This window comes from Pinus tabuliformis, chromosome Q, assembly GCF_031772625.1.
Source record: "Pinus tabuliformis cultivar Carrire ecotype Pingquan chromosome Q, CPIR1, whole genome shotgun sequence".
NCBI lineage: Eukaryota > Viridiplantae > Streptophyta > Pinopsida > Pinales > Pinaceae > Pinus > Pinus tabuliformis.
The window spans coordinates 41,541,098-41,551,867 of NC_142296.1; positions in this window are offsets into that span (position 1 = coordinate 41,541,098).

Below are 10,770 nucleotides of genomic sequence, written 5' to 3' on the forward strand. Positions count from 1 at the left end.
TCGAGCGATGGTGGTGTATCAGGCAACAGGTGAAAATATCTCATCGTAATCTACACTTTCCTTTTGAGAGAAGCCTCAAGCAACAAAGCGAGCCTTGAACTTTTCTGCACTTCCATCAGCTCCATGCTTGATTTTGTAGAGCCACTTAGAAGTGACAACCAATTTGTCCTAGGGTCTAGGGACCACATCCCACATATCATTCTTCATGATTAACTCGTATTCTTCATTCATAGCATCCTTCCATACTTGTTGCTTCATGGCTTTTTCGAATGATGAAGGCTCATTTTGAATGATAGTGCTCATGGCGGTCAAATATCCTTGGTACCTGTTCGGCTTCTTGCTTTCACGGAAAGTCCCCCTTGGTGCAATGAGCCTCTCAGCATCTTCGAGAGTCTCCCTAAGCCATCAGGGTCTCCTCTTGGAGGAGGAAGGCTCATGAGGGAGTGGATCAATAGGATCCATAGGTTCATCAACATCAAGCATCATTTCGTCCTATTTTTCACCCTGATTTCCTATGTTAGCTTCTTTGTCCTTCCTTAGGATAGGAAGGTTGTTGATCTTCCTAAGGGCCATATCTTCGTCGAAGGTGACATCATGACTTATCTCAAATTCCTTTTAACCAACCACATAAATCCTATATCCCTTAGAATTTTCACTATATCTCAGATGCACCCAATTTGCTTCTTTTCTCTTTTGGCACATGAAAATATTCAGGGCTTCCAAAAATTCTAAAATGAGAGACATCAAGTCTTTTACCAATGAACATTTCTTCAGGAGTCTTGGAGTCCAATGCTTGATGAGGGCATCGGTTTTGAACATACACGACGGTATTTGCAGCTTCACCCCATAGAAACTTTGGAAGGCCCTCATAATGAAGCATGGCACGGACAACTTCTACAATACAATGATTCTTCCTTTCAACAACACCATTCTGCTCAGGAGTGTATGGTGTTGTAGTCTCCCTCTTAATGCCATCTTCTCTCCAATAATCTTGAAATTCATTGGATTCATACTCGGTCCCATTACCAGTCCTCAAAATCTGGGTTTTCTTCCCGGATTGGTTTTCGATCAAGGCTTTTCGGAACCAGGTGAACACTTCATCCTTCTCCTTCAAGAATTAAATCTAGGTCTTGCGAGAATAATCATCCACAAAGGTGAGATAACATAAGTATCCTCCTAAGGAGTTTACGGGCATCACACCAGATATGTCGGAGTGGATCAATTGCAATATGTTTGTGGTCTTGATATTACTTGAGGGGAATGGTCCCTTTGTAATTTTTCCTTTGGCACATCCCGGACGTACACCTTCATGCTCTGCTTTGAACTCGGGCATACCTGTCACCATCTATGTCACACCCCTATCCTGGCGGTAGTCTTTCAACTGCACATAGGTGCGGCACCACTACACTTTTTCTTTTCACCAATACTAGAGTGTATGGACTATGCCTAACTCCAACACTTAACCAATTTTCCAATTCTTCAAGTGTTAACATTCATGCAGCGGAATAACATTCACTTCAATTAACATTTACATCATCTTCATTTATCAATATGCACAACGGAAATACTTCTTTTAATGGGAGGGGAAACTCCCAAATTAGAGTCTACCCAATAATAATAATTCAATCTTTTACAATTTTATTTACAAGTACAGCCTTTGCCAAGAAGCCCCAAATTTCACCTTAGCAATTTTGCCAATTTTTCAGCAACTCAACCTGCTCGTGTCGGGTCGCCCTCCGTTCAGCAGCGCCCACCTGTTCGTCGTTCAAGGTTGTCCACGTCCGTCGTGTCATGCATCTCGTCAACAGGAAAAGGCACCCACCCCACCGGTTTGGGTCGCTCTCTACAGCTCGTAGAACCGGTAACTACCCGCAGCTCGTTGCAACCTCTGCAGCTCGTTCGTACCATTGCTCTCCGTAGCTCATCGCCTAGTAGAGGCACCCACCCCGCCGGGTCGGGTCGCCCTCCACAACTCGTCGCAATTGGCGCCCTCTGTAGACTTTCCGCGGCTCGATGCCCTCCGCAGACTTTCCGCAGCTCGTCACACCGCAAACCTTCCGCAACTCGCTTCTCTTTCTCCTCGGCTCGGTACTACGGCCCTCGGTCTGCCTACACCTCGCCCTAGCTCGTTTTCTCTTCCTCTTGCTCGCCAGAGTATTGCTTTGCTCACTCGAACTTGCTTGAGTTCGATGGCCCCTTTCTCCAACTCGCCATCTCCAATATATAGGTGTTCTCCATGAGTTAAAGTGGGTCGGCCTGCTCAGGCCAACCACACAAATTGCCCATGAAAAATACCAAACAACATGTCGGCCAACCAACTCGCTTGTTTTTGCATGTCGGCCCGCCCAGGGCTTCCGCCATCATCTGTCGGCCCAACTCGTCGGTTTTTAGACGCCTCTTATAAATCGTCGCACTTGCGCCCATACTTTGTCGATTTTTCCAATCTCGGTTTTTCAAATCTCCAAGTAACTCGTCACATCATCACACAACTCATCATCGCTCACTTGTCGGGGCGCGTTTAACCGAACACACCCGTTTGTCGTCACAAACTCGACTCGTCACACATAATCGAAGTTTGTCTCCCACCATCGCTCGTCGCACCTGTGACCGTGCCTTAGCTCGTGGTTGTGACATACTCCCACACTTTAAACGGTTGTCATCCTCGACAAGTCCATCATACAACTTTACAAAGTGTCCCTAGCTCCAGCATCTGCAAAATGTCCATGTTGCCCACCTCTGCTCTATCATCGCATAAACCATCAAGGCTCATGACTCCATAAATAGGAAAGTCTCCTCAATCCATGATCATCAATCACATCTGTCACAATCTCCACATGCTGACCCACCATGAAAGGCTAGTCCCTCCAACTTAAGCTACATGCTATCACAGCAACATATATTGTGTCAACCCCATCATGTATCGTCATCATGTGAACTGATGCCATGATACTCCAACCCAACTCAAACATATCTCAGTAAAAACCCCAACATATCTTTTAGACATAGCTCAGTACATTGTTATAGCTCCCCATGACTCGAACTAGTCAGGTGATCAGTCCAACCATCACACTCAAATCATGAGAATGCACCTCCTCGTGCCATCATTAGTTGTTTCTCTCAGCATCTCATCACAACATCAACTTCATCAAGAATCCATGCCATCTCCATCAAAATGTAAGTAAGCCATGCCTAGGTCCATGAAGTAGTCCCCATCTCATTTGTAACATGTTTTCCATGATGTTGGTGTCGATATGCTGCATATCAATCAGTCGCATCTATCCAAATATCAGCATCCATATATGTGTGAGGTCCATCCCTCAAAATGAAGAGCTCCTCCCACCAAACTAACTCTCAATGTACCATATCCAAGCCCATGAAGCAACCTCCATCACATTTGCGATATGTTATCCATCAAACCTGTCAAAGGGGACAAGCATACACCTGTCTCATCATCCATGTGTTGCCCATAGTCATAAACCAATCAGCCACTATGTATATCAAAGTGGTTAAGTCTCATCGGATCAACCCATGCCCAAGTGCTGCCACCAAGGCATTATCATCGCTGCAACTCCATCAACTCCAAAGTGTCTTGTCTCGATCATCTCCATCAAGTCACTCCCTCTGAACACACCCCATAAATGTGCCCAAGAGTATGCATCCCACACTACATTAAAATCAAGTACACCACTGACCTCAACTCCTCAATGGATCAGATACTCCAAGACCACCATAACATGAAGTCTACAATGGCTGCAACAATCTCAAGTCATCATGAGCTCCATGAATCATCTCCATCCAACATCTCAGCAAGCACGCATGTCTCGGTCTCAAATGCCACTGCAAGATGCCTCTGCACTCCATGTGGTAGGAATACTCTCATATTCCAACCAGTCCATGGCCTTGTTGTACAAAAGTGCACAACATCCCCATCAACTCATAAGTAAAATGTCTCCATGTTGCATCAGCAAGTCCATCCACACAACATCCCTGCCTTGGCACTCCTCATTGGATGCCCATAAGTGACATCTCTATATAAGTGCACCTACATAATGTCCCTGCATAATGTCTGCCATGCTCCATCTATCCAACTCGATGTCCATGACTCAAGCTGCCCATGTTGTCTAACTAAGTAGACTCATCACAACATCGGTCATCTCATCCTAGTCCTCAATCAGGTTTAGTGCCCTCGGTCACTCAAACCACATATCATATCATAGCAAAGGTTCCTTCCATCATCGCTGCCTCCCCCACTAAAGGTCCACCAAGACAACCTCTTGGTCACAGCCATGAAGAAGTCCACCCAAGTATCATATCATCATAACTTTGGTGTGCCCTCTCTCCAATCTGTCCATGAGTCATGTCGAGCACTTAGCCAATTCTCCATATGGCTAAAGCATGACCCATCCTCCACAATGATCATCATGTTCCTCGCTTGTCACGAGCATTTGCATCCCCTGCCATGAGGTTGCAACCTGCCCCAACAAGCTCTACAACAATCAATGTTCCTTACTTCTCCACACAAGGTCTCATCGTAGACATCCATGGTAAGGTTGTCCATCACATCAGCAAACTGTCTTTGCCCTTCCCTGCATATGGCCCATCCTCCAAAATCTCCAATGAAACACAAGTAATAATAGGAATACTTACTTCATCATGAGGCTCCTCCATGTGAGTGCCTTCATCCGTCAATGTCTACAATATGTACGATCCTGGTTCAACTTGAGAAATTGGAAGTGCCTCAAGTTCTTCCTCCATCGTTGTCACATCTGCAACATCTTCATACATCACGACTTCTTCTTCTTCATCGCAATCTGCAGCTACATCCTGCTCCATTGCCCAACCAAGTCGAAGAAGTTCCTCTTCAGCATTCCTTTGCAAGACCTCAAGTTCATCATGAATCCGTGGGTTCTCTTCTTTCATAAGCCTCAACCAGTATAAGGTAAGCAAGAGCCTCCCTTGGCATTCTTCCCAACTTGCCATGTCCTATCGTTCAGCTTGGCCCAAGCACACTCCTTCACTACCTGCTTCACTTTTCTTCAAATCTTCAATCTACAAATCGTTCAAAGCCCACAGAAACCAACGCTCTAATACCAATTGTCATGCCCCTATCCTGGCAGTGGTCTTTCAACCGCACATAGGCAGGTGCGGCACCACTACCCACTTTCTTTTCACCAATACTTATGAGTACGGGCTACGCCTAACATTCAACACTTGTTCTTTCTCTTCAATTCTACTAAGCACATTCATTACACAGCGGAAATAACATTTACATCATCTTCATTTTTCAATATGCACAGTGAAAATACTCTCTTAATGGGAGGGGAAATTCCCAGATTAGAGTCTGCCCAATAATAATAATTCAGTCTTTTACAACTTTATTTACAAGTATAGCCTTTGCCAAGGAACCCCAAATTTCACCTTAGCAATTTTGCCAATTTTTTAGCAACTCGGCCTGCTCGTGTCAGGCCACCCTCCGTTCAGCAAAGAACCACTTGTTCGTCATTCAGGACTGCCCACGTCCGTCGTGTCATGCAACTCGTCACCGGGCAAAAGCGCCCACCCTGCCGGGTTGGGTCACCCTCCACAGCTCATCGCACCGAGAACTGTCCACAGCTCGTCGCACCGGTTACTATCTGCAGCTCATCGCAACCTCCATAGCTCGTGTGCACCGTCGCTCTCCATAACTCGTCGCCGAGCAGAGGCGCCCACCTTGCTGGGTCGGGTTGCCCTCGGCAGCTCATCGCAACTCGGCACCCTCCGCAAACTTTCCGCAGCTCGTCGCACCGCAGACCTTCCGCAACTCGCCTCTCTTTCTCCTCAGCTCGGTATTGCAGCCCTCAGTCCACCTGCACCTCGCCCTTGATCTTTTGCTCTTCCTCTTTCTCGCCCAAGTATTACTTTGCTCCTAAGTTGTAGAAAACGTTGGAGAAGGGTCCGTTTCCGGCTAAAAACAAAATGGAAACGAGGAAACTCGTACCAGACGGCCTGGAAACGCGTTTCCGGCCATACTGGCTCGTTTCCTGAGGAGGAAACGTGGCCAGTATGGCCGGAAACGAGTTTCCAGGCTGTATGACGGAGTTTCCTCTTCCAGCTTGATTTTTTCTTGTATTTTATTTTTATTTTTTCGCTTCTAATTTTTTATTGGGCAACTAATATATCTTCTGGATGCTTTTAGATGCCTCTCAAGTTATAAAAAAGAGGATTTTTTTGAGTGGGGCAGCCTAATGTTCAAGCCTATGGCCCTAGTGTTGATATGCAGTTCATGGTAATGTTAAATTCTTATTTTTCATTTTCATCATTTTACTTAAATTTTTAACATTACCATGAAATGACTCAGGATGTTTGAGAGTGCTTTCGCCTTCATTGGATTTCATATGGAGAAAGTAGAATTTTAGACCTCACTCAAAATCCAGCAGAGTATCTGTTTTCCACGATTTCAGGATTGGGGGATTGCAATGTTTCCTTTGGATTTTGTCATGTATTAGGGTATGGAACTTGTATTTAATCAAGAGAACCAAGCCCTCTATGCAGGGGAGACTCCCAATAATCAAGAGCATGTAGGGTACTAGGGTATGGAACTTGTATTTAATCAAGAGCACTAAGGTCGTTCGACTATGTAGGAGGAGACTCCCAATCAAGCACAAGACAAGAAATTAGAAATTTCTCGTGGCTGATTTTGGATATTGCTATTTTTATTATGTGATCATTCATGAGTAAATGTGATGTAAATTTAGAGACTTATAGTTTATGCATTGACAATTGACAATTTGATCATAATGTAATAAATTAGAATGTATCATATATGCTTTATGATTGCACATATTTCTTAAATGTCCTAATATATCTATATATATATATATATATATATATATATTGCGTTTCCCCATTTCCAAAATGGGGGGGGGGGGGGTCACGTTTCGTACCCGTGCCCGTTTCGGAAACTCGTACCCGTTTCCCCGTTTCGTGCAACTTAGCTTTGCTCACTTGAACTTGCTTGAGTTCGATGGCCCCTTTCTCCAACTCCCCATCTCCAATATATAGGCGTCCTCCATGAGTTAAGGTGGGTCGGCCTGCCTAGGCTGACCACACAAATGGCCCATGAAAAATACCAAACAACACGTCGGCCAACCAACTCGCCCGTTACTGCACGTCGACCCGCCCAGGGCGTCCACCACCATCTGTCGGCCCAACTCGTCAGCTTTTCAACACCTCTTATAACTCGTCATATGTGCGCCCATACTTAGTCGATTTTCCCAATCTCGGTTTTTCGACTCTCCAAGTAACTCATCGCACCATGCACAACTTGACGTTGCACACTTGCCGAGGCGCGTTTAACCGAATGCAACCGCTCGTCGTCGCAAACTCGACTCGTCGCACATAACTAAAGTTTGTCTCTCACCGTCGCCCGTCGCGCATGTGAACGCACCTCAACTCGTGGTTGTGACAATCTATCTCACATCGGGTAGGGTCTTATAATGAAGATGGGCGAACCTCCGGTGCCATAGTTCAAATTGTAGAGATGTGTCGCAAGACATGGCTCCCAATGGACTTCCTCCAACTTGATACAAAGTTTCAACCCTGAACCTAAGAGTAAAAGCATCCTTGAAATTTCTTTTCCAAACACGTACCTTTCCATCAATAAAAGCCACCTTGAATCCTTTATCTTCCATTGTTGAAATGGACACCGGGTTCTTCTTGAGATCGGGTACATATAGTACTTCTTGCAAATGAATAGTGTTACCTTGATTCAATTGAAGGGTAACATTCCCTACTCCCTTCACGAGATAGGTGGTATCGTCTCCAAGGATGATCTCCAAGTTTGTCTCCTTTTCTATCAGATTAGCGAGGGCTTCCTTGTATCCGATGAAGTTCCTTGAGGCACCACTATCAATCAGCCAATTTCCCAAAGTATCCGGAGGAGAGGCAGTCGAAAGCATCGATATAAGATAGTACTCTTTTTGCTTATTGTTAACAACATTGGATTCATCATACTTGGAGTTCCTTGATTTCTTGGAGGGTCGACCATTTCCTTGATGTCGTGCATTCCTTTTTCTTTGCCATTGGACCTGCCATTCCTTTGATCGTTGTTGTTATTGTTGAAGTTGGCCCTGGAGTTGTTATGATAGTCATCATCTCAAGGTGTATCCCTTTTATTAGGACATTCCCTTGCATAGTGGCCAAACTTATTGCAAACAAAGCACTTGCCCTTCCTTCCTCCCTTAGATCCAGGCTTTCCATGGAAATGACCTTTAGACCCTACATTATTCCTCCTTTTGGCATGAGCGGAGAATGCAGTGGGGCTGTTTCTATTAGAAGGCATTTCTTTCTCCATCATTCTTGCTTCTTCTTGAATGCATCTCGACATCAATTCTTCAAACCCTGGAATTTGACCATTGATGATTATAGTGGTTCTAAATACATACCACTCAGGTGGGAGTCCTCCAAGGGTGGTGAGAGTAAGTTCCCTATCAGGAATGACTTCTCCAATCGAAAGTAAATCATTCTTGATCTCATTAATCCTCAAGAAATAGGATTGAATGTATATCATTCAACTTATTCTTGAGAAAGGGAATTTGATTAGCATTACTAACCTTGAACATGCCGACCAACCTGTCGTATATCTCCTTGGAGGTCTTCAATTCGGAGATATAGGCCACCAGATGCTTGTCAATGGAATCCCTGATAATCTTCTTCGCTTTGACTTCAGCCTTATTGTACTTGGTCTTCGCAGCAGTTGGTGCATTTGAAGGAGGCTCAGGGATTTTACCCTGCACATAATCCATCACTTCCTTCTCTTCCAAGGTCAAATCAAGAGACATCTTCCATCCATGATAGTCAGATTTATCATGGAGCTTGTCTTCAGCCAGGAAGTAGGATGAGGAACCCATTGAGTCTTTTGTCCTTGTCCAACTGTCTTTGGTGATTGCTCTTTCACTCTTGCTTGGGCTTTGTCTTCACCTCAACTCTGATACCATGTTAATTTTAGGCAACAATGGTATGTTCTATGCTTTAGAGCAATTTTACTTCAATTTCTTTATGAGCCCAATATCAATTTCAGTTTAGCAATCACATAAACATGTAAGTAAAATGTTGATAGAACATAAACATAAACAGTAGAATAGAAGCCAAGACAAGAGGACACAAGATGTGGCATCAGCCAAGGACAAACCCCAATGTGGGAAACCCTTGATTAAATCTTCTTTTAGTCTTCAATAGTTCAGCAGAGAGGGAGTACAATTTACAAATTTTGATAATCTATAGCAGCAGCAAAAGAGCCCTAACTAGAAAAGTCAATGCTTGTCAACAGGGCAGATTTCTTCCTCAATTCAGCTCGGTCAAACCCAATCAACTTCGGCCTCCAACAACAAGTCTAATAAGCCCAAAACACTCCAAAAAGGTCTAGTCAAAACTGGTCAACAAAATTCAAGTCTGTGGCCAGCCCTAGTACGATCAACGCTGGTCAAACAGGAGGTCAGATTGGCTCGGTTCTTGTGCCCAAATCTGCGTCCTACTAGGACAAAATTCCTCCACCCAAAATCACACCAAAAATAGGTCAACGCATGGTTAACACAATGAAAACAGCCCTCTGCAAATTTGGTCAATCGCTGGAGAGAAAAGTACAGTCCTTCTTCGCACGTGTGGAGAGCTGCCCAGAAATCCATACCCAATCATGTGAGGAGAGAGAGATGTGTGAGAAGTGAAGTATGTCCAAATGAGGATGAGGCATCATGTATTTATAGGCTAATGTTGAGGATGAATAGACGTCACTGTTGGGATTCTGAGCCTACATGAGTTCGCTGGCCGACCTTGACAATTTGTCCATAATCAAAATAAATTCATAACTTCATTTGTACATGTCAGAATCAGATGATCTTTAGATCAATCCTAAATCTAATAAAAATATAAGTTGTCATAAATAAGATGACCCATGTGGAGTTTGGCCCCGGTTTCCAATTTTAACACATTTTGAGTATGGTACATTGGGAATTGGCTCTTCATAGTAACCACCTCTCCTTATTAGGGTGATAAGGTGGGGGGGGGGGGTGAGAGCATCTTGTGGAAGAGAAGGTTGAGTAGGCCTCAAACCTTTGATGGTTGAAAGGGCCAAGAGGGCTAGAAGGGGGTTGAGAGGACCAAAAAATCCAATCGAGCCGAGTAGAGCTGAGAGGGTTGAACGAGCCAACTAGGGTAGAGGATTAGGAGCAAGAGGCCCCTAAGTTTGAGTATGAAACAATAGCACAAACAGCAGGGGCATAGCCTATAGATCTGGAGGAGTAGCAAGATGTTCCTTCAAGCTCTTCCAAGAAGAGGCCGAGATGGGTCCGAGGAGAAGACACACCATACAACAACACTAGCCTCAGGAGGAGTGTTGTGATACACTAGTGCTCGGTTCTGAGGAAAGAGGACAAAGCAACAAAGGAGATCTATGTGAGTAATATTGCAGATTTCTTGTTGTGTCGAGTCCGAGGATAGAGCACAGAGTAGCAAAGGAGATCTTGATGACTAAAATTGCAAGCTTTTTGTTGTGTTGAGTCTGAGGAAATAGCACGAAGCAGCAAAGGAGATCCATGTAAGCCAGATCGAGAATGGATCTAAGGCTTGATTCGCTAGATCAGATCCAGGGTAATTGTTGTAAATGTAATTTCCTCGAGGGACATTATCCCAATAAGGGAGCCCAAGTAGGTTTTGGGAAAAAATTAATGAAGAACTGTTGATTGGGAAAAACTTATGTGTAATATGCTTATTGTGCATGATCTAATTGTTGGTTTT